General features: G+C 40.6%; 1 protein-coding gene across 5 annotated transcripts in view; it reads right to left on the bottom strand.

Moving 5' to 3' along the window:
• SEMA3C (semaphorin 3C) overlaps nucleotides 1-22,769 on the bottom strand; it is a 221,838-nt gene that overhangs the window by 127,537 nt on the left and 71,532 nt on the right. Inside the window, exon 2 of one of the 5 annotated variants that reach the window (XM_053256866.1) lies at nucleotides 6,459-6,548. The exons of the other annotated variants lie outside the window; for them this stretch is intronic. The gene's annotated coding sequence lies outside the window, so the exon portion shown is untranslated. The remainder of the gene's footprint in view (nucleotides 1-6,458; nucleotides 6,549-22,769) is intronic. 5 annotated transcript variants of the gene reach the window in all.

Genomic DNA, 22,769 nt, shown 5'->3' with positions numbered 1-22,769 from the left:
TACAACTGTTACTTAATTTAAAGTCAGGATTGCATTTAAATTCATTAAACAGGCATTTCAATACCTCAAGTACAGTAAGTTCAAAACCAGTTGGTTTCTGGACATAATTCAAGGTGCTGCTGCAGACCTTTTAAAGCCTATACCACTTGAGGTAAGATATATTCTTCCATATGAATCTGTGTGACCCATGAGAACTTGTGAAGAGGGTTTCCTGCATTTACCACCTTCATCTCAGATCCACCTGTCATTCATGTGGGAAAGAGCATTCCTTCAAAAAATCGGAATTTTTTGTTCCCTCAATGATTAGTCTTTATAGGAAAGTTTTTCACCTACTTCATACGATTTTCTCTAGTTGGGCATATTTTATTATTCACAGAGGTTACTTTAAGTAGTGTAATTTTGGTTACACTGTCTGGTAAGGGTATTTTTACTCCTTGCTTGGAATGCAACTAGAGGCACTGTTATAGTGAAGGGGAATTTCCATGGAATAGCATCTCAGGGTTTTGGGACCTGGGGAGGGTTTGAGGATGGGCGGTCCCTCCCTTCACAGTAATCTGGAATTGAAGAGGTGTGAACAGTCATGTGCCTGTTACTGATCCTCAAGCCTGGTTGGCTTGCCCAATTTGGGAAAAGGCAAAAATCACTTGTTGAAATTGCCTCTATCCAAGCTTTTCCTATTCACACACTAGTTTTATTTGTTACTTTGCAAGAACCATTGTTAGTTCAGCCAAATTAGGGCACATCTGGCCATACCTACACATTCCAAAAATAGAGCAATCTCTTTAAATGTAAGTCTGGCCCATCACTTAAAAAGCTTGGGTGGGCTTGGGGGCAATTTACAGTTTTAAAGTGGTATGGTGGAACCTTCCCATTGCTATCTGATTTTCCCATCTCCCACAATTAGTCCTCCAAGTTAATACTACTTTCCCACCCGCCAGCTGCACTCACTAGAGGAAGTGAGCTTAGCTAGGAAAGAAGGAACTGGGAATAGGAGGAAGTGGTGAATGATGGGAGGGTTTCACTTTCCCAGCTCATGAACCCCTTTTTTTTACTTTAAGTCACGCTCTGCTCTAGTTTTGAACTCTGTCCCATTGAGCTAAATAGGGGAGTTAAGCTTTAACTTCCTCCCATTTTTAATATTTAAAAAAGCTTTACTTTGGCAAGATCATGTCCTAGCTTTCTGAAATCTTTCCCCAACTTTGTAAAATGTCAATTATACTTGCTGGTATTTATTTAATAAGGATTGACTTCAGTCAACAGTAATCTTCTCAGAGTATATATGTACATTCATCTTGGTTAATCAATTGGCTTTTCTTACACAAATAAAATTTGTTCCACAAGCTTTCTCTTTTGTTATATTAATTCTTCCCACACCCAGTCTTTGGGTATTGATCACAGAAGTGGCTCCAGACTGATCTAACCTGGAGGCAGCTGTGGCCAGTTTCATGCTGCTACTCATTTATTTATTTTATTTTTTCAACTGTGTATACAACCCCAAATTTCCATCTCTGGGCAGTTTACAACATAAAATAGATTAAAAATAAAAACCTTAAATCAATTTAAAACCACAGTCCAGTTAAAAAACTTGGGTGAAAAAAATAAGTCTTTAGAGTCTTTTTAAAAGTTATCAGAGATGGAGAGGCTCTTATTTCAGCAGGGAGCACATTCCAGAATATTAGGGCAGCAATTGAGAAGGCCTGTCCCTGTGTAGCCACTAGACGATCTGGTGGCAACTGCAGACAAATCTCTCCAGATGATTTCAATGGGCAGTGGGGCTCATAGCGAAGAACACGTTCTCTTAAATACCCAGGGCCTATGCTGTTTAGAGCTTTATAGGTTATGATGAGCACCTTGTATTTTGCCCGGAAACCTACTGGTAGCAAGTGTAGCTCTTTTAGTTTAGGAGTAATATGGTCTCTCCAAGATGATCCAGAGACCAACCTGGCTACCACATTATGTACCAACTGCAGTTTCCAGACTACATACAAAGGCAGCCCCACATACAGCCCATTGAAGTCATCAAGTCTGGAGGTTACCAGCTTATGTACTACTGTTCTGAGGTCATTAATCTTAAGAAATGCATGCAGCTGGAGCATCAGCTGGAGCTGATAGAAAGCACCTCTGGCCTCAACCTGGGACACCAGGAAGATGTTAGGATCCAGAAGCACTCACATATGGCATAACCTTTCCTTCTGGGTAAGTGTGACCCCATCTAGAACCGACAGATCAAAATAGTCTCCTGAGTGCCTCCAATCTGGCATTTAAGGAAGTTATGCCTTCTCCTGATGATGCTGACATGGAGAAATAGATTAGGTGTCATCAGCATACTTATAACACTCTGCACTAAATCTCCTGATGATCTCTCCCAGCTGTTTCATTTAGATGTAAGAAAGCATTTGAGACAATCTGAAGCCCTGGAAAACACCATACAGAAATTCAGATTTTGAAGACCAAAGGACACCAACTGTAATCTGCCCGAGAGGTAGGAGTGGAACCACTGCAAAGCAGTTCCTCCCATCCCTAACTGCTTCAGATGCTCCAGAAGGATACTATGGTCGATAGTATAGAAAGCTGCTGAGAGATCCAAAAGGACCAACACAGTCACACTCCCTCTGTCAATTTTCCATTGGATATCATCCATCAGGCTGACCAAGACAATCTCCATCCACAGCCTGCCTGAAAGCCAGTTTGAAATTGGCCTGTATAATCTTTTCCCTCCAAAACTCTCAATTACCTTGCCCAACCATGGAAGGTTGGAGACAGGCCTAATAGTTCCTTAACTCTGAGGGATCCAATGCAAGCTTCTTCAGAAGAGGTCTAATGATTGCCTCCTCAAGGCAAGGAGGCATCCTGCCCTCCCTCAGAGAAGAATTTATATCTACCAGACCTTCTACAACAATCCCCTGCCAAATAGTATCAGCCATGTGGGACAATGGTCAAAAGAACAGGTGGCAGGCTGCACCATTCCAAGCAGTTTGTCCACATCCTTAGGAATCACAAACTGAAATTTATCCAGTCTAACCACATAAGAGGAGTTGCTGGACACCTCCACGATCAGACACTGCAGTAATTGTGGCAACTGCATCTATTTTGGCTCAAATATGAGAGATTTTATTCACAAAGAACTCATTTAAAATGTCAAAGTGGGTGAATGATGGTTCCAAATTCTTATTCAAGGGAGAGGGGGCACGTACTAGCCCTCTCACAACCCTGAACAACTCCACTGGATGTGAGTTTAGAGGATGCAATACGGGCAGAAAAATATTTCTTCTTTGCTACACGTATTGCCTGAGCATTGTCTTCAATTGTGTTCTGTTTTGTAATCCATCAGATTAGAGTCTTTCTCCACTTGCACTCCAGTCATCTACCTTGCTGCTTCAGCCCCCGTAGATCTTCCGTCTACCAAGGCGCCAGTTTTGAAGTGGGTCAGAGAGGTCACTTAGGAGTGATCATGTCTACTGCCCTGGTGAGTTTGCTGTTCCAGTTCTCCACCAGGGCATCAACAGGATCATAGACAGGCCCAACACCAAATCCTTCCAAGGATCCTTGAAATCCTATTGAGTCCAATAACCTTCTTGGGCAGACCATCTAAATAAGCCCCTTATCCCTGAGGAGCTGGGATGTGGTTGTAAGTTCAACCTTAACCAGGTGGTGATCCATCCATGACAATGGAGAAATCACAGGAGTCCCCACCCATAGAAAACCATCCTGATCAGAGTGAAAGAGCAGATCAAGTGTGTGACCAGCAACATGTGTCAGTCCTGAGACCGCTTGGGAAAAGCCCATAGTTGTCATGGCTGCTATGAACTCCTGAGTCACCCCGGACAAATTGTTTCTGAAGTGAATACTGAAGTCCCTCACCACCACAAGCCTGGGATACTCCAACACCAAGCCTGAGACCAAGTCAATCAGCTCTGTTAGGGACTCTGCTTGGCAGCAGGGTGTTCCACTGCCCAGATTACAGAGTAAAACAACTTTACAGATTAAAACATTTCCCAAAGAAGAATTGTGCATTCAAAATGAAATACATTCCCCAGCACTTTGTTTGCATGAGCTATACACATTTGTTTAATTAATAGAATAAATGCAATTTTTGAAACTTAATAATAACTTATGAACTGCTTTTTATTGAACTAGACAATTGGCCCATCTAAGTTGTCCACCCAATGAATGTCTACTGGAACAGACTCTTAAAGGTATGTGCAGCATATATCAGAGAGATCAGCAAGCAAACCTGGAACCTTCTGTATGCAAAGCATGTGCTTTATCACCACGTTCAGGTCTCATTGGTATGTGTACACAGATGTTAATAAATAATAGTAATAAGTAATAATGTTGATACCACTTATTAGATAATAAAATCAATCTAAACAATTATGATGGAAGGTTTATGGAAGCAATTGTCGTTGTTCAAAGCACATTTGGAATTATACAACCCTCTCATTTTTAAAATACTTGACACAGAGCACCTATGTATAAACATGAAATTTTAAATACTGTACAGAAATACATCATTAATTTCCCTCAGTTTAGATATGGCTTACCAGCCTGTTAACAAGGGCAGTTTGTTTCCTAGTTAACGAACTGCACCAAGTACATTGTTGGTGGTGAATGATTGTTAAATAGCAATAATAAGAACTGGATGTACTATATGAAATGTGTGAATGGATTTTTGTCTAGCAATATTGTTGGTTCAGGGAGATTAGCACTTGAATAGACTTTAATAAAGGAACTCTTTCTCTTGATAACCCTGTGGGAAACATTCTAATCAGAAATAGGAAAATATTTAGGCAAGATTGGCATCACAAGAAGTAGGGAAAATGTTAATCTTATTGACTGGCCATTAATGACATTTGTGGAGTTAAAGCTGTGTTCTAGAGCAGGGTTTCTCAACGTGTGGGTCCCCAGATATTATTGGACTTCAGCTCCCATAATCCCCAGCCCCAGTGGCCTTTGGTTGGGAATTATGGGAGTTGAAGTCCAATTACATCTGGGGACCCACACGCTGAGAATCCCTGTTCTAGAGAACCTGGAATTCCTTGGAAGCTTTTTAGAGGGTTCCTCAAGAAGAGAATGACTAATGAGGGGGAAACTTTCCTAAAAGACAATGACTACTACTGCTCCATTCATCTTCCGCTGCAATTGTGTGTTCTAAGTAAAACTCTGTTTCCGGTCATTCACACTAGCAGCCCTGCCCAGCCCTACCCAGGAAAGGCTGCTTGTGTGGAGCACCAGGATCGGCAGTAATCCTTGGTATTGAGGAGGTGGAGTATTATAAGTGCCCCTACTATTATATTAGTGATATGGTAGGGATCCCAAAATATAAGGGCCATTTATACTAGTGAAATAAACATTAGGCATATCTAACGTAGGGTTGGTATTAAATTGAGGAAAGGAAAGGAAGGAGGGCACCAGTGCAAAACCATGGGAGAGGGAACTGGAAGGTACAGTGAAAGTGTATTTTGTTAGATAAATATTAGGGTGTGAATGCAGATCTCGATGGGCTTTCAGATCAACATCATTTGTATGAGTACTTTCTTTCTGCACATGGATCTCCCTTGCTGGATTGGGCCAAATAGGTTTTTCCTCTGGTTGCATCCCTTTGTACAAAGTCAGTCCTGGTCTTCATTCACCTAAGACCAGGCTCCTTACCAAGGCATTTAATTTAGACTTTGTGTATCAATAACTTCCAGAAGGGTAGCCTTGTTAGTCCGTTGCAAAACAGTCTTATAGCACCTCAAAGACTAAGAGAAGATTAAATTTCATGACACATTTTCTGTTGAATCTGTACAAAACTAGACATTTTATGATCAACTTAAACTCAATGCGAGTCTAAACATGCCATGAGTAACCTGCACGCCATGCCATGGGTAACCGGTATGCCATTGACTGTAACATTCTGGACATATTAAGCTATGGCTCCTAAAACAAAAATATAACTATCATGTGCAAAATATCTCAGTTCTGTAGTGAGAAGATATTTTGAAAATTAAGCATATATTTGCATGTTTTGCATAATTACCTCCACTTTCAATTGTTTGGAGAATTTCTTTTGGCACAGAATGAAGTACTGGAAGTGGGATGCTGGGGACAGCAGAGAGACAAAGAAAGTACTAAATCCCTACCCCTGACAACTGCAGTCCCTGTCCAGCATTTCATGAACTCGGTTGACTTGCTTTAAAGGGTTTCCTGATGGCTAGAAGAGCTAAAAAGCCCATGTAGAACAATGCCAACAACAACAACAACAAAAGATTATTGGCATTATATATTCACTGTCCAACAGTAGATTCTGCAAAGTTGTAAAAATTTGTGAGATACTCTGATCTTGATAGGATACATAAGCATGTCTAAAAATACCTGGGTGTTTTCCAGGTAAAAAGCTATCACCAGCATGGTTGTTTCCAGCTGAAGAAGAGCTATCACCAACATCTGTAGGAAGAATCAAGGCCTTTGTTTACCTTATATGTTGGCCGCACTCCCCATGGATATAAGAGGATTCTCTTCCTTGGAAGCCTTCAGTAGAGCCTTGAAGAACCATCTTTTTTAGCCTAGATTTTAATGATATCTAGTTTTAATTTTATTCTGGTTTAATTTTTTAAAATTTTAATTGCTTTACTATGTGTTTTTGTATTTTAATGTAATTAAAATTTTAATGTAATTAAAATACAAATACTGAGCCACTTTAGGAAGGGTGGTATATAAATGGAATGAATGAATGAATGAATGAATGAATGAATATTCACTTCTGTAGTTCCAATATGTCTCACATATCTTACTTCTGGATAGACATTCTGATAATTAATTGATAGGACTATGAAAACTGTCCACTAATAATGAGTCTTTCAGTAGCATTGCACAGCACTTAAAATTGTTGCCCAGTACTTTTAAACAGTGTTTAAATGTATACAGGTCTTTGTGGACCTTTGCCTCTGATAAATGGAAGTCTCCAAGCTATAGAATAGCAGGTATTAATCAATTTGTTAAGGCTGCATTGAACACAGAGCTGTATAATGGCAATCCTTTTTTTATAAGATGGTGAATTACACTCAAGGAGCAAATAAATGATCTTAGCAATTGGGTAATGCAGCAAGACTAATTAAAAAATTGCATTCAAAGTCTGTTAAAGCAATCAGGTCTGATTTACCACTCCACCTCAAACAATGAAACATGCTTGTTTTCACCATTTATTAAAATGACTGAACATTTTTACCCTCAACAATGTGTTTGTCCTTTATAAAGAACTGTAGCATGAACCTACAGTATCATATTTCCCCTCACATCATCCTCAAAATCCACATTGCCCAAATTACAGAAATTCAAACTATTGACAGATGTAGATATAATACAAAAGACTTTTGCATATTTGGTATTGCAATAGCAACAACACAAGCTATTAAGAACAGCCCTGCTGGATCAAGCTCAAGGCCTATCTAGTCCTGCATCCTGTTTCACACAGTGGGCGACCAGATGCCTCTGAGAAGCCCACAGGCAAAAGGTGAGGGTATGCCCTCTCTCTTTCTGTTGCTCCCCTGCAACTGGTATTTAGAGGCAACTTGTCTCTGAGGCTGGAGGTGGCCTATAGCCACCAGACTAGTAGCCATTGATTGACCTGTCCACCATGAATTTGTCTAAGCCCCTTTTAAAGCCATCCAAGCTAGTGACTATCACCACATCTTGTGGCAGAGAATTCCATAGATTAATTATGTGCTTTGTGAAAAGTACTTCCTTTTGTCAGCCAGTCCCTGAAAATCTTGGTTGCCCTCTTCTGCACCTTTTCCAGTTCTACAACATCCTTCTTAAGACTCGTTGACCAGAACTGTATGCAGTACTCCAAATGTCGCCACACCATAGATTTGTATTAGAGCATTATAATATTAGCATTTTAGCATATTTTCAATCCCCTTCCTAATTATCCCTAGAATGGAATTTGCCTTTTTCACAGCTCCTACAGACTGACACTTTCAACTGACACCTATCCCAAGACCTCTCCCCGGTCAGTCACCAACAGCTCAGAGCCCATTGGTATATATGTGAAGCTGGGATTTTTTGCCCCAGTATGCATTACTTTACACTGTCTGTCTCTCTTTGACACCTCTCTGATTTGCTTCTGCAACTCCAGGTCACTTTTGTGTTGGGTGTCTCGTTTGTGATAAAGGGGAAATGCTTGAGCACCTCCCCACACAATTCCCCTCACAATTTCCCACAAAACTCCATGCAAAACTCTGTTGATAACTGTTAGCAAACTCTACAAAGCTCTTGGTAGCAAAGCTCCCCTGGTATGAGGGGAGTAAAGTAATAATGCTGTGAAAATATTAGTCTTAGCCAGACATTATGTTGCATGTGTGCAGGTGTTTGTACATGTGTACATATTTTTGTGTAAATGACTGTACCTGTATTCATTTTAAAGGTGAACCTGTTTACAAACCAGGGTACGAACCGCTGCAAATGCAGAGTACAGATAGGAAGCGTAGAACATAACGTGTGAATGACTGTACATGCATACAATAGCAATAGCACTTACATTTATATACCGCTCTATAGCTGGAAGCTCTCTAAGCGGTTTACAATGATTTAGCATATTGCCCCCCAACATTCTGGGTACTCATTTTACCGACCTCGGAAGGATGGAAGGCTGAGTCAACCTTGAGCCCCTTGGTCAGGATCGAACTTGCAACCTTCTGGTTACAGGGTGGCAGTTTTACCACTGCGCCACCAGGGGCTGTACATGTGTACAGATAATGTTTGTATGTGTGTTTAACATAATGTAAGAAAAGGGCTATTCTTTCTTGTTCTTTAAACAAATGTAAATGTGTGAGCACTGTGCTTCTGCCTGAAAATGTCAATCATCATATAAAATCATATTACTTAGGAGCTTTGTGGTTTTGAAACATACTTTGAAAACTTTCAGAAATATTAGTTGTAAACATCCAATGTGGCTTAGCATTTTTAGAAGCTAACAACTCATTAGCAGCTCTTTATAGTATGGCAAGGCTGACTAAGCCCACAGATCAGTACTCACAATTAACACTGATTAACTTGCAAAATGCTAATGAAAGAGTGTTGCAAAGAAGCAGAATTAACTGCAGAGGAAAATGCTGTGTGTGCTTTGGAATACTTTCCCACTTGACAGATAATGGTGAAGACTGAGGGCCAGTGCAGGAGATCCGTGAACAACATCTCTCACTTTTTTCCCTTCAAAGCAGCCAGGTCAGTCTGCTAATTTGATCAGGAAAATGGCACCTGAGAAGAGGCTGTTTAATCCTTTCCTCCCATGATATTTCTCCAATATAAATCCCTCTCCAGCTACTATTTATCTCATTTTAAAAGGACAGATAAAGACGCTAATTATAAAACAGACTTTCATACACAGCATTTATCAATGTCAATAATGAAGTTTTGCCCAGCCAGAAAATGAAGATCCTTCTATTAAAGGAAAGTTTTAACACATGACAGTTACAGCTTTGTATACTTGAAGAATAATGGAAATCATAGGCCCTGGTTCTTTGGGGAATTCCTACTTCAAATATAGCAGTTTTTTTTATTTTTAGCAAAATAACAAGATGAACCAAGTCACAATTTTAATTCCATGCAAAGTAGTTTGCACACCTCTACCACAATAGTGATCTCTCTTAACTGAGATTTGATTATGAGATTTGATCATAACTGGATGTTTTTGTTATCAGCTGATACAACCTTTTTTTTCCCCTAGAGAAAAAGATGCTATTCCTGATTTGAAATATGTATGTCAGAATACAGAACTTAAGCAAATGCCATCATTCTAATTTTTGGCCAAACCAACTGTGGTATAATTGCTTTGATGTTCCATGATCATTAAAGCTTAAAGGTTGACAAAAGCATCCAGGAAAACATGCTACAATGAAAATGCAGTAGATGTTTGAAGATGGAGAACACAAAGCAAAATTACCTTGAAGCAAGCCGTACAATGAGGTTGCCAATTTTGACTTTCAAAATACCGGCCCCTTTAACAGGGTGAGGGAACTGGAGCCACAGTAGCGAGAGCAAAGGCAGAATTTGGTGGTCAGAACAAAGCCTAGAGAAATCCTGCTGCTGAGGGGTTGGTTTCCAGCAGAACCTGCTAGGTTGTATGATGCCCAATTGGAATCAATAAGGCCATGACAGAAGATGGCAGCATCTATATTTTCAAAAAGTGAAATTCAAAGACATCTACAGGATTCCTCTCAAGGAGAATCACCCAAGAACTTTCAAGTGAAACCAAACAAGTTTCTATACGTGAAGTAAAATTACTCAGGAGGTTTCTGTACATCCCTAGCTTTTACCAGCTTTTCACAAATCCCAATTCTGGTTAACTCACCATACATGTTTTTACTTGTTGGACCAGTAAAATACCAACCACACTGTACACATGCAAGCTTAGATTTCCCAAGCTGGTAAAATGTGCAGTTGGGATTTCCCTTATGATGGAGCTAATAAAATTGTTGCCATATGTCTCCCAATATAGCCTGACTCTTACACTAAAATTTGTCCATTAGATTATGGGGTTCAGTTTAGGCAAATCTGAAGATGTGAGCCAGCCCTAATTTTTGTCCCATAGTTAGAGTTAGCTTCTTAATCACAATGTCTTCTTTGCCCAGCAAAACACAACAGCTGTGTGAGAAACACATGTCCCTATCCATAAAAGTAGGTAACAAAAGGATGTAAGATGTGCTGACTATAGTCCTTATTCTTCTCTGTAAAATGTGGCCACCAACAGAAGTATGCCAGATGATTAAGGGGCCACAAAAACAAGCTTCAAGACTGCATAATGAGTATCTTATGGTGTTGTTGACACATAGCCATATCCAAACAGCTGCTAAAGAGATGTCAGGGTGCCATCTGTTGCAGAGAGATGCCCAGTTGCAATCTAGGGCGAAGATTAACTTGGCTGTCATTTTTCGAACGGCTTCAATACATATCAGGACATTTGTAGCTGCCAGATTCCAATTATAAGTCCTATCCATGTTATTCTATTGTTTTCAATACATTTTTAGGAGGAGAGCTCTGTAGAAGGAATACAGCAGAACTGAACGTTCCAAAACAAAAGAGAAAGAGAATCGCCTCACACCACTACAGCTATGTAAGCAGAGCAAAGGGGGGGGGGAGTCCTGCCCCTGCTGTGTCAATCGCCCTTGCGCCCCACTGCTCATGCTTATAATGGGCTTGTCTGAAGAGGGAAGAGCCCTACCCATGATGTTGGGCACTTCCTTGTTTACAGTGGAAAGAGCCCTAAGCATGATGGCAGACACTTCCTTGTTTGCAGCAGAAAGAGCCCTACGCATGATGGTGGGCACTTCATGATTGCAAGGCTGGATTGATCCAGTCTCACAATCACGGAACCGCCTGCCAACATAGGTAGAGCTCTTCCATCTTCAGACAAGCCCCTCTGTAAGTGTAAGCAGCGGGGCACAGGGATGGTTGATGCAGTGGGGTGTGACTTCCTCCTCCTTTGCTCCACTGTATTTGGGTTAGGGTTAGGGTTAGGGTTAGGGTTAGGGTTAGGGTTAGGGTTAGGGTTAGGGTTCCAATATTACATGGAACCAAGAAGACAAGTATTGCAGAATAGAACAATATCGGACCTCTGAAAAGTATAAGCATGCATATGTATTCAGTACTTGGTTTGGGCCCCTTTTGCAGCAATTACTGCCTCAATGCGGCGTGGCATGGATGCTATCAGCCTGTGGCACTGATGAGGTATTATGGAAGACCAGGAAGCTTCATTAGTGGCCTTCAGCAATTCTGCATTGTTTGGTCTCATGTCTCGCATCCTTCTCTTGGCAATGCCCCATAGATTCTCTATGGGGTCAGGTCAGGCGAGTTTGCTGGCCAGTCAAGCACAGTACACTGTACACTTTTCAGAGGTTTGATATTGTTCTATTCTTCCATACTTGTCTTCTTGGTTCCATGTAATATTCTAATTTTCTGGGATTGTGGATTTGGGGTTTTCATGAGCTGTACGCCATGATCATCACAATTATAACAAATTAAGGCTTGACTTATCTCGCTTTGCATGTAATGCGTCTGTCTCATATATCAGTTTCACCTTTTAATTTGCATTACTGAAATTAATGGACTTTTGCACGATATTCTAATTTTCCGAGTTTCACCTGTAATTCTGGCTAAGTGGAATGTCGGACTGAGAGAACCAGCAGAACAACAAAAGGAAGAGAATCTGGAAAAGCCGTTCATTCCGATTCAATAGGCAATAATTCCAAACATACATGAGGAACAAGGGTGGGAGTAGCTATAGCAGAGGCTTTTTGGACTAAGATTTTTACAAGGGATCCAGCTGAGTCCCTATGCATTAAAAGAAAACCATTACACGATATTGCATTGTTGGTATTTAACACCTCATAAACCGGATAAACTATATAAAAGTCAAGATAAATGCTAGAGATATGGCCATTTTAGAACACATTTTATCCATATCTGATGGGACTGTCTAAAGATTAAAGCATTTTCAAGAAAAATAATTCATTACATAAGCCTCATTTTGCCTTTCTGTATCTCTTTTAATCCAGTCTACATTCTGTGGGTGAATTTATGCGACAGCTTGCACATAACTCATTTTGAGCTAATTCAGAACCTTTTAACCGCCGGAAATATTCTAATTGCAAGTAAATGGTGTGGTTTACTTCCTTTACTTACCTTCCATCTATGAGCGGCAAAATCATTTCTAGAAAACTGCTGAAGCAGCAAAGCTAACTGAATATGTAAGACTGAGAGAGGCCAATCAGAATACAGAACAGTTGGAAACAATTCTGGCTTTCATTATCATGCATTAGTATTCAGTGTAAGGATGAACAATTTGTAAATGTGTTCAGCTCTTCAAGGTTATTTTTGTTACATATTTGCTTTCTTTAACGACTTAAAGTTGTATCCAAACATCCACCCCAATTCATGGAAGAAATCTTCCATTATAATCTATTATTGGATACTCTGTACCCAAGTTCAGACACAATGTGAAACCACCTGCTATGAAAGTGAAGTAAAAGGGAGAAAAGGCATTATGAAGACACAGAGAGACGGAAACTTCCAAGGTGCATGGAAAAATATATATGTAGCCCAACACACTTCAGAAATTTTCACCAGGGGTACTATAATGAGAGCACTCTGTTAAAACAGATTTGGTAGATAAAAGAGCATGTTCATTTACAGTGCCTCAATGAAGATTTTCAAAAGATGTTCAACAAGCCAGTTTTGTTTCTGTGTACCTCAAAAGTTTTCCTCTTCCTTTTTGCTGCTACAAGAAAGAGTCTAGGAAAGCTATGTAAGGGTGTCCATGAAACCCTTCTGGGCGGTTCGGTTCAAGTTTGAACTGAACTTGAACTGAAACGTGCAGTCCGTGAGTCGTTTTGTTAGAACTGTTTTGTTAGATCCGAGGTGACGCAAATGGTGTCCACACATGCGTGAAGGTCATTTGGTCTCTGGACTTGTGTGGGGGCCTCAAAAGAGCTCCAGCTGATCTGCGCTGAGGGAGGTGAACACTGGCAGGCCTAGGGGATCTGCCACCACCCTACTTTTGAGGAGCTGCAGTGCCACTACAGTGACCTCCTGCCCACCCACCCGGTCCTCCCTTTTGAACTCCATAGGTCTCCCGCCTTTGCTTTTAAATGGGAATACTTACCAGATTCCCCTTTGCAAACATAAAAAACTGGTCGAACCAAGCCAAACTGGTTAGATGTGAACTGGGCCCGGTTCAACCTCAAACCGGTTCAGTCCAAACCAGGCCCGGTTCAACCTCAAACTGGTTTAATCTTAACCGGGCCCAATTTGAGCTCAAACTGGTTGAACCGGGCCAGTTCGAATTGAACTGGTTTTGAAGATCCCTAAAGCTGTGAGCTCATGAACTGCTTTTCTTTTCTTTTCTTCCAAACTCAAGAGGAGAGTGAAGGTTTGCACTTCTAGTTTTAAGTAAATCACAGAACTGGTTCATAAGATACTTCGTCTGCCTGGCCAACCATACATGATAAGCATGTGCACACATCATGAGTGTGTATGTCCTCCCCACCACCCCTTCTGGCCCTCAGGGACATCTCTTCATCATGTGAGATGAGTAGTTCATCTGAACCACACCCACATGCACTATAAATACTAGCCTAAACTGGGATTTTTAGCACGTGCAGAAGAGAATTGTATGAACCCCTTTCCATTAGATTAAGGGAAGGCATGACAGTACATCAGAAGGTGAGGGGTGGGATGCCCCAGTATCAGGAGGGGGAGGGAAGGATGTGCACATATCCTTATCACATGTAGTGGGCCAGGTGAATGGAGTATTGTCCAAACTGGCCCACAGTTCAATCATCACTCAAAGTTCTGTGATGCACCCTCCGCAACATTATTCAAGGACATGCCAACGTGATCTTGATACATCCTGTAATCAAATATGAGGGGTTATAATCCAAATTGCCCCTCTACACATGGTCCAAAACCCTGTGGCATTCTCACCACTGCCCTGTCCTCCTCATGTTTAGAGGAGGATATTCGTCTGAACCTACCCATTGTTTTGCTTAAGCAACAACTTGTGCAAGCTCTTCCACAAGCAGAAACATGAGAACTGCTATAGAAACCACCTAGAACAACAATGTCTGTCTTAAGGAGTTGCAGAACAGCATTATGAGCTGCTTACTTTCCATTCACTGTTGTTTGGATCCAGTTCAAAGTGTTTTATGATACTGGCTCCAGTATTTGTGTTATCTGGACTGTGTGCTATTATTGTAAAGTAAGAGAAGGAGTAATGAGCAGGTGGGATTGCCTTAAGGTACACGTGTTGACCTTTTAACAAAATGATTTATACATATGATGGGGAACACATGATCAAGAGGATCACTGAGCACTCAGAATGCTCCATACTTAATTATCAGTCTTATGGTGATTGGTTAGAAGGTTATGAAGGTCAAAATTAATTTCACAGTTTCTTTTCCAGGGAACACATCTGTTCATTAAGATCATCCCTTTCAGTTATCTGAACAAACAGGATGACCAGATGTCTTCAGTCCTTTGTTGTGGTTATCTTCAACTCCAACACAGCATTTAGGAAAATAAGAATGTTCTATATGGATCACTGGATGGCTACATCTAGTCCAATACTCTGTTTCTAAAAGTGGTCAACTAGATGTCTCTGGAATCCAGAAAAGAGAAACATGTCCTTACCCTGTGGCCATGACCTTGCCCTGTGTGTGCCCATCAACTGTAACTTCAGATGGTTCTGAAGTAGTGGTTAGAGTATAAGACTAGGACCAAAGCGGATTCAAGTTAAAACTGCCATTTTGACATGAAGCTCTAGTAACCTTGAGCCAGTCTCCAATACAGAGAAACCAAACTGCAATGAACAGCAAATGAAGTACTTCATCCCATGCCAGCTTCAATCAACAAGCTATGGCGGATTAACGTAGTAGCAAATGTAGCATTTGCTACGGGGCCCATGTTTTCGAGGGCCCTGCACGCCCAGCTTCCAACTGGGAATTAAAGTTAAAACTTTTTTTAAAAATCCCTTTTCTGCTAAATGTGCCTTTTAAGAGAAGGCCTAGCAGAGCATTTGTCCAGTGGCTGTTGCTGGTGCCTACCACATTTTTCTTTTTAGAGTGTGAGCCCATTGGAGACAGAGAATCATCTATGCACTCTTTATTTTTCTATGTAAACCACTCTGAGAATTTTGATTGAAAAATGGAATATAAATGTTGTAGTAGTAAGTGTGAGTTTGTGGCTTGGTCTCCCATACTCCAAAATATAGCAAATGAAAAAATTGAATTACTTTACTATGCAAGTAAATAATTTATGTTTTAATATTTATGTGCATTTTAAAAAAAATTAGGTCCCCTTTATAACATATGCTACAGGCCCCACACTAGCTTAATCTGGCCCTGTCAACAAGATCCTTTTATTTGTTTTCAACGAGTCTTGAGCCCTTTAAGTGCAGTTGAATGCTTATGGTTTTGGACTCTAGTGGGTGCTCATGACAGCACATATTTCACTCCCTGGCTCAGGGCAGATCAATGTTTCCCAATATTTTAATCAGGATTGAAGGATCAGGCTCACATGTTCCTCCTCTCATCACCAGATCAAAATTCCCCTTCCTTTTCCAATCACATCAGCACCAAATTGAACTATGGGTCAGAAGTAAGTTTCAAACTCTGAATCAAAGCAAGTGATGGTTAATGTTTAAGTTGATGCAGATATAATATTAACAGTAGTTTCCAGTGAAAAGTAAAAAAAGAGGGACAAATATGAGTAGAAAGAAGAAAGGCACACAATCTTGAGAGTATCACAGGTGCAGATTTTCCCCTAAACATCTGAGGAGTTCCCTCTGCATTTTACTGAACTCCCCCACCAACACCTAATAATACATATCTCCTTCCCACCAAAAATACAATTTAAGTGAGGCATTGTTCCTCAAGCTTCCCCTTGATCTGCACCTCAGGAGGGTAACATGGCTTTCCAAACTCTTTATCATAATTCAGAGATTGGAAAAGGTGAGATTTACACTGAAAGCATGACAAACAGGGCAGCACCAAACCCAAAGAGAAAATGATCCCCTTGTTCAGGGTTTCTAGCAATCTGGCCAGACAAATAAAATGACCCAATGAGATGTAAATGGAAGAGACATTTCATTTGTTCAGGAACAATTCATCACTCCCGTTTCCCCCCTATTGAAGGGCCTTTGCTTGAAACACATTCGGATTCTCTAAATAAAATACTTATTTTTGTATTATTATTTTTGTATTATTATTTTTTACTTTACACTGAACAACTATCTCAAAATTTGCTCAGAGTGAAGCATAATAAAAATCACATTTACTTCAGTTCAGAGGGTTGGCACATTCATATAAAATGGTATATACTGAAAGTACAGCACCAAACTCTGATCTAAGGTAGCTTAGATCTTTGATGTCAACTATAAACACATGTACAGCAGAAATAAATACAGCAGCTTTTGTTTCTTGCCGGACGAAGCCTTTGCCTGCCTTCGAACATCCTTTGATGTGTGCCATAAATTTGCAAACCAGATGCCGCAGGTTCTTTGTATGAAAGTTCAAATACAGCATGGCAGGCATAAAGATAATTTGTAAAACAAACTGTTTAAAGACTTGTGGAATAAACAAACAGAATGAACTGCATAGGTCAAGGAGGGAAACCAAGCTTCGTTATTTCAGAAAGTTTCGTCAGCCAATCTTTCGTTCCCTCCTGTTGCAAAGGGGATGGCAAAAGCTGCCTAGGACTAAAGACTGAAGCAGAGCAGAGCCCAGAGTTTAAACTGAAGCTATTTCTTAACATTTTGAAACAGAATACACCAGGCACTTTAGGACTGCAGATTACAGAACATGCTAAAGACTTAGACAGATATTTTTAAAGTGTGCCATCGAGTCGGTGTAGACTCCTGTGGTTGTCGTTGGTAGAATACAAGAGGGGTTTACCATTGCCTCCTCCCATGCAGTATGAGATGATGTCTTTCAGCATCTTCCTATGTCACTGCTGCCTGATATAGGTATTTCCCATAGTCTGGGAAATATACCAGCAGGGATTTGAACCAGCAACCTCTGGCTTGCTAAGTCAAGTCATTTCCCCACTGTGCCATTAGGTGGCTTCTTTACTGTATACAGAGAGAATTATAGTAAGCTGGGAGAGGTGCTATTAAGAGAGCACAAGAAAATGTTAACCTATCAGCCTGATTGCCAGAAAGCCTGAACCAAACTTCAGCCATTTTATGAAAGCAGCCATTTTATGAAAAGATTCTGACTGATATCGGCATGTAGGGAGTGGGGGAAAGTGCCCATGCTACAGAAAGCTTCCCGACTACCACAGCACCAGCACTTATGCAGAAGGGCAATTTTTGCTGATCACCCCTTACCCCATAAGTACAAATAGTGACAAAGAGCCCTTCTGAGAGAGGGGGAAATTGGCAAGTATTGTCTCTCCCTGCATAATTGCTAGTGCTGTGGAGTGGAAACCTTCCATTGCTTGGGCACATCACACGTAACACATGCACAGCCTTAGTCAGGATGTCAGCCTCCTTTTTTTTTTTCCCCCAGAGCAGCAAGCTGTGCCTAACTTTCTGAGATCTGCAAGATATCCAACAAGGTCACTGACATGTGGAAATTGCTCCAGTATCTAAGTCTTCAGAATCTGGGAGCAACTTAATGTGCCAAAACAGAATGTATCCAAAGCACAAAACAGGTTATGGAAACTGCCTTCTGAAGTTGGTCAACTGCTGTCACTGAAGATAGAGAATTGTCTCACAGGGTAGTGAGCCCTCTCAGTGACAGGTAATAAATACAGGTTTTAGGCCAGTAGAATTTCTTCACACCATTGCGCCACTGTGTCGAGAATATTTCCAGAGGAGTTCCTTCAACTGCTTATGGCCAACAGGGAACATCTCTGAAAGACTCACCACCTGTATTGACTTGAAACTTTGTAAACTATCTCAGGAATTTAGCATTAAGTTTATAATTTATTATTAATTATTATTATTTCTTGTTTACACAGTCAGACAGCTGTTATTGACTGGTTTGTTTTATCCAGACATCGAGTCCTTCCCAAGGACCTGGGATGCCAGAATTTTATTGTCAATGGTTATAGATATCGTCGCAGAATATAGGCTGTTCCCAGTAGAGCTGCTTTTTGTAATTGGCTGATGGTGATTTCTGTGGCCCCTGTGGTGTTGAGGTGCTCTTCAAGGTCTTTTGGAACTGCACCCAGGGCACCAATTACCACTGGGATTATTTTGGTCTTCTTCTGCCACAGCCTTTCAATTTCAATTTGTAGATCTTTGTATTTGGTGATTTTTTCTATTTCTTTTTCTTCTATTCTGCTATCCCCTGGTATTGCTATGTCAATTATTTTAACTTGTTTTTCTTTCTTCTCGACTACAGTGATATCTGGTGTATTGTGTGGCAGATGTTTGTCTGTTTGTAGTCGGAAGTCCCATAATATTTTTACATCTTCATTTTCTTCAAATTTTTCAATTTTATGGTCCCACCAATTTATTATTATTATTATTATTATTATTATTATTATTATTATTATTATTATTATTATTATTTCAATTTCTATACTGCCCTTCCAAAAACAGCTCAGGGCGGTTTACAAAGAGAAACAATAAATAAATAAGATGGCTCCCTGTCCCCAAAGGGCTCACATTCTAAAACGAAACATAAGATAGACACCAGCAACAGTCACTGGAAGTACTGTGCTGGGGGTGGATGGGGCCAGTTACTCTCCCCCTGCTAAATAAAGAGAAACACCACGGTAAAAGGTGCCTCTTTGCCCAGTTAGCAGGGATTAGGGTTAGGGTAATGAAGCTAATAATGAAGCTTTATTAACTGAACAGCCATTAATTACAGTTCTATTTCACTCCTGCTAACTGAGCTATAAGCACCTTTTAAAAGGTGATGGCTCTTTTATATTTAACAGGGGAGAGCAACTGCCCTTCAACACAGGAGAACATCTCTCCAGTAACTGTTGCTGGCGTCTCCTTTGTGACTGTTATTTTTGACTCTCAGCCCTTTGCAGACAGGGAACCATTTGTCTGCAAACTGCATTTAGAACCTCTTTGGCTGAAATTAGGTATATAAATATATACTGGTGCCCCTGGTGGCGCAGTGGTAAAACTGCCGCCCTGTAACCAGAAGGTTACAAGTTCGATCCTGACCAGGGGCTCAAGGTTGACTCAGCCTTCCATCCTTCCGCGGTCGGTAAAATGAGTACCCAGAAATGTTGGGGGCAATATGCTAAATCATTGTAAACCGCTTAGAGAGCTCCGGCTATAGAGCGGTATATAAATGTAAGTGCTATTGCTATTGCTATAAATATGTTCAACAATAACAGCAGCAGTAATTAAAAGAGGAATTCTCACCATCACTCATTTTTAATTCTACATGTGTCTCTGTCATATATCTATGTATCTGGCTAGTTAAATGTTTCCATACACTGAGTGGCAACTGCAATACAGAATCAAAGGAATCTCCATACTCGATATGCATGCCAAATGAAGAAGCCCCTTTGCTTTTTTTTTTTTTTTAAGGTAGCCTGTTGTTACTGATCTCTCTGCTATGGTGGAAGAAACTGTTTTAAAATGTACTGCGTTTCCCCCCTATTTAACCTTGAATGTCTATGAACATATAAAATTCCCTTATACTGAATAATATCCTTGATCTAACTAATGTGGCTGTGGCCCTTCTTGACTCAAGAATGGGCCTCGGAATCCCGCCTTGTTCCTAAAATCTCCTAGTGTCCCTTGTAACTGAAGTCAAAAAAGCCACCCCTGTATCTGAGCCTATGGGGCCCAACTCTCTTACAGCACAAAATGTGAGAACAGATTGAGAAAGAAAAGACACCATGAACTGGAATCATTTCGCAAATTCACAATCGTATTCTCGAGCGAAGCCAAGTAGACAGACTCCTTTTGAAGGAACAAATTGCCCTTCATTTTAGGGTTACACCTTTTTTTCTTAATGGCCCTAAGGCATAGGTCATTAAAAATAAATAGGCCTGGGCATTCAAAGGCTGGCTGGACTGGTCAAAAGCTGCCCAGGTGGCGAATGTCCTTCTGATTATTCATTACGTGTATCCATCTTGTTATTGCCTCTATTCAAGCCACATAACTCTTTCATCTAAATGAGTTGATGTTGCCTGTTGTGCTATTAACGTAGAAACCTGCTGCTGTAAGCATCCATTACCAACAAGCTGCTTATGACATATTGATTTCCAAGCTGGAGTCACTTCCCTCGAGGCTGCAGGACATATGGCTGTTTGTTAAACCTGCTGGCGGAAGCATGTTGAAAGCAGAGAAGGAAGCCCTAAATGCAGGTGTACATTTCCCTATTTCTCACTCTTTTTTTAATTAAACACTAATTAAATTGGCTTTTTAAATACTATTCTTTTTGATATAAGGCTTGTGTCGTTTTCATTATCCGTACTATAGCCTAATGTTGTTGTGATATAATAAGATTTATTTTTGAAAATGGTTCATATGGGAGGGAAATGCTTATTATTTAAAAAAGACATTCACTTGAATTTAGAATTTTATCGTGTGGTTGTAGAACCCCCAATGTACAAACTGGTGTTACTATGCATGTCTAGGTTGCCCCTTGCAGGTTAGTGGAGAAAAAAATTATGCCTGCCAAAGGATACCTGCATGGAGTTACCCTTCCGGTGAAGTGAATGGGGAAAATCTGCACACATTCAGTGGAACATGCACAGAAAAAAACCATTGTTTTCTACTGCAGAAATATAGAACTGGAGGAAACGTCAACAGAGTCAGCCCCAAAGTCTACAGTGTTGCTCTCATATGCTAATTGATGTTTGTTTATTGTTCATTGAGCAACAAACCCAGTAGCCCTGTTCTGGTGTTATGCAAACTGGGAACACTGTTCTCACATACAGCACCCCCACAAATGTGCTTGAATGTGTCCCCACACTGTCATGTGCACCTCCTTCTTTTCACAGTTACAATTCAGAAACAAATGCTGTACTCATGGAGAGATGCTCCCTGTGCTGTGGAACAACGGGGCATGCCAGAACTCTGATCATAGAAACTCTCCCCACAAAGGTAGAGGGTTTGTCTCTGCAGACAAATGCTGTAACCATGGAGAGAAAGGGGCAGGGTTTTCACATATGTCACAATGGAGGTGGGACTTTCAAAGTGCTGGGGACACTGGCCCATACGGGCCAGAAAGTACGGTAAAACGGGCCACAGCAGTGATTACTGAGGCCGGTGGGGGGGGAACCTTCGTGGACCCCTCCTCCCCATGGCCTTTAGGAAGCCCCCCAAATGGACTAGAGGTAATTTTGGGGGGGAGGGAATTTTTTTAGAAATATATATTCGTGAACCCGCCCCCGCCCCCCCGGGAACGGACTGAACCAGGGCGTTTGAAGGGTGGCCGGACCAAACTGGTCTGGTCAGGTTCGAGTGCAGTTCGCACTCAAACTGAACCGGGGCAGCCAGTTCCATGCACACCCCTACTTCAATATAACTCTTTTCTATATGGAAATTCTTTGCTCTGCAGCCTCAAGATTCCATTAGTGGTCATAAGATTCACCACCATGACCTCTCTGTTTAGTCAAATGGAATAGATTGAAGCTTGACAAATATTGTATGAATTGGAAGGCCTGCATTGTCAGTGGAAAAGTCCCTCTTAAAAAAGACCGACTTGTGATCCCCAGTACTGAAAATAAATAAGTGAATGCAGAAAACTTAACATGTCTATTGAATAGGCATCTGGCTTTTTGTTTTTATTTCTCTGTCTCAAGAGTTTAAAAATGAATGTATAGTTACTAAACATTTCCTCAGATTCTTTCCAATGTTGTATAATAAACTAAAGGTAGGCAAACTAAACATCTGAAGGAAATTATGACTTAAAAGGCATAGCAAATCACTGGTGATTCTTAAAAGTGCATAATGCAGTCCAAAGGCCTAATTCATATTTCTTCCCTTACTATTTCTCGATACCCCTGACAAAGCTATAAATGCCCAGAAATATAATTACAAATGTCATTATACATTTGCATAATATATAATGACTGAAAATACAATGAAGTAAGGACTTCAGAACAATATGGGTGCAATTACATAGCACACAGGGTAAGATGAAGACTACAAAAGCAGATGCAGTATGCCATGACAGGACTGGTGTAGGAATGTAGCTCATCATGTATTCAGGGTTTTTATTTTAGGGTGTATATATCATGTGGTAATACTCCTCATGGACTGTAGTACCACTCGAGTCTGCAGGTGGAGCATGTGTCTGAAAGCTCCC

This window comes from Hemicordylus capensis, chromosome 5 (assembly GCF_027244095.1).
Source record: "Hemicordylus capensis ecotype Gifberg chromosome 5, rHemCap1.1.pri, whole genome shotgun sequence".
In the NCBI taxonomy this organism is placed as follows: domain Eukaryota; kingdom Metazoa; phylum Chordata; class Lepidosauria; order Squamata; family Cordylidae; genus Hemicordylus; species Hemicordylus capensis.
This window is presented reverse-complemented; position numbering and strand designations above follow the sequence as displayed.